The sequence below is a fragment of the Cynoglossus semilaevis genome, chromosome 16 (assembly GCF_000523025.1).
Source record: "Cynoglossus semilaevis isolate Cse_v1.0 chromosome 16, Cse_v1.0, whole genome shotgun sequence".
In the NCBI taxonomy this organism is placed as follows: domain Eukaryota; kingdom Metazoa; phylum Chordata; class Actinopteri; order Pleuronectiformes; family Cynoglossidae; genus Cynoglossus; species Cynoglossus semilaevis.
The window spans coordinates 16,940,108-16,942,703 of NC_024322.1; the positions used below are offsets into that span (position 1 = coordinate 16,940,108).

Below are 2,596 nucleotides of genomic sequence, written 5' to 3' on the forward strand. Positions count from 1 at the left end.
CAAAAATGTAAGTAATTTATGGTCTGATAACAACCCTAACACTAATATAAAACTGTAGTTACTGCGTTTTAAAAACGTTTTTTTTTGTAGTTTTCAAATTGAAATTATAATAAAAAAATCAATAAAAAATCTGTCTGTCATGAATAAAAACAGAACATTTACCTCAAAAAAATATAAAGTAACAAGTACTCAAACACTACAAAATAAGTCCCTTATGTTGACTGTCTACTACTACATACTAGATACTACTAATATATACTAGATACTACAAATATCTTCCACATTTGTTTCGTGACATTTGACTGCAGTACATTCTCTGTCCATTAGGATTAAAAAACCTCACGTACCACTCAGGGTCCGCACACCCCTAGTTGGATAAGACAGTATTTAACCAACAATGTAAACAAATACTGAGTACTGGCTTCACATACACAGTGGTACATGGAGTATAACTGCCACAACACACACACACACACACACGCACACACACACACGCTCCTGTCCGTCAGCCGTCGTGGATGTACGACTGACACTGACGTGGACTGAAAGGCTGTGCAGTCGGCCGTGTCGGAGCTGAGCCGCTGCTGTAATGAAGGATCAGCAGAGCAGGAACGTCGGGAAGACGGAGCCGAGAGGCTCCGTGTCCGAGAGGCTCCACCTCAGACAGAAGAGCCGTGATCCGTGCACCGTCTTCAACGTTTCTGTTTCTGTTTCTGGACACTGACACTCGATGACAAGTCTCTGTTCTAGTCACAGCATAAAAAAAAAAAAAAAAACAGTCTAAAAAGGAGGTTTGCGACTCCTAGAGGGCGCACAGAGGTACTGCAAGTGAAACAAAAAATAGTTTGTGAATCTAATTACCGTATTTTACGGACTATAATATGCCACTAAAATATGTTATTTCATGTTTGTTATTCTCACACTGACAGCCTCTAGAGGGCACTACAGCTGGCTTGTGCGACTTAAACTCCAGAGTGACTTATATTCTGCAGACTTGTAAGGCAGCCGTGTACCGTCTTCAACGTCCGCGTCTGTATTTCTGTTTCTGTTTCTGGACACTGACAAACGATGACGAGTCTCTGTTCTAGTCACAGCACAAAAAAATGAAAAAAAAAACAGTCTAAAAAGGAGGTTTTTGCGACTCCTAGAGGGCGCGCAGAGGTACTGCAAGTGTTAAAAAAAATAGTTCGTGAATCTGATTACCGTATTTTCCGGAAAAATGAAAAAAAAAAACAATCTAAAAAGGAGGTTTTTGCGACTCCTAGAGGGCACGCAGAGGTACTGCAAGCGATACAAAAATAGTTCGTGAATCTTATTACCATATTTTCCGGACTTTTTTTCATCCTTTGGCTGGGTTTGCCACTAAAATATATAATTTAACGTTTGTTATTCTCACACTGACAGCCTCTAGAGGGCACTATAGCTGGCTCGTGCGACTTATACTCCAGAGTGACTTATATTCTGCAAAATACTGTAACATTTTTTTTATTAAATAAATGGCAGATGTTTAAGTTAGAAAATAAAAAAAAAAGAAAATACAAACCCGACGTTTCGAGTGTTTGTTTTAACAGTTATAATATTGAATTAAAACCATGTATCCAGGGGCGCTGCTAGGAATTCTGGGTCCCCACGGAAGGCCCGTTTTGTAAACACAATTTATTTATATATTTATATTTTCTGTATTTCTGTATTTTACAGCTGTTTTCATCCAAAGTGACTTTTCACGAGGAGGATCCAGTACATGGTTCCACTGGGACTCAAACCCAGGACGTTCTGCATGTAAGACAGAATTGTAAGGCAGTTGTGATAACCGCTACACTACAGAACCACTTTTTTTTTTTACCATAGTCACATAATTAATTTATAATTATACAACTGAATATAATGGAGCGCCACCTATATCTTGGTCTCAGGTTGTCATGTTTTTCCTCAGTCACCACTCAGGTTGTCATGTTTTTCCTCAGTCAAAGCTGTGAATCAAAGCTGTGGTTCACGGTGACCAGAAAGAGACGCAAATAAAGATTCTGAACAATCTGAAAAAAAATATATTTTTTTTAAAAGAAGAACAGATTTAAAAATAAAGTAAATATCCATGAAATAAATTCTCAATAATTCACACTAATGTATATGACCTGAACACACACACACACACACACACACACACAGCCGTCTCCGGGGACGACTGTTCGTCGCTGCCTGATGTCTGGACTCCATACATTTTTAATGAGCCTCTCACTTTCTCCATAACAGGCACTATACCACCAGACTGCAGTGCGTCAACACATCCTAATGCTGCTCACACACACACACACACACACACACACACACACACTAACATCTGCAGCAGAGTCGTGCACATGCACGTGCACGTGCGCCCAGGGACACGTCTCCAGTCTTTACGTCTTTTTTTTGTTTCTGTTTTTTCACACTTTATTCTGAAGGGACGACAGGAAGTGAAATCAAACTCACACTGTTGACCTACGCTGTGTGTAGGTGTGTATGTACACAGGACTCATGAGGACACAGTCTTAGCAGGATGTGTCTTATCGATTAGTTCCCAGTGATCCCCCCCCTCCTCACCCCCCCCGGCCTCCCC

At 40.3% G+C, this 2,596-nt stretch overlaps 1 protein-coding gene across 2 annotated transcripts in view; it reads right to left on the bottom strand.

The window, feature by feature from the left end:
* The window catches only part of tmeff2a (transmembrane protein with EGF-like and two follistatin-like domains 2a), an 84,855-nt gene that overhangs the window by 5,585 nt on the left and 76,674 nt on the right, over positions 1–2,596 (bottom strand). The window lies entirely within an intron of this gene.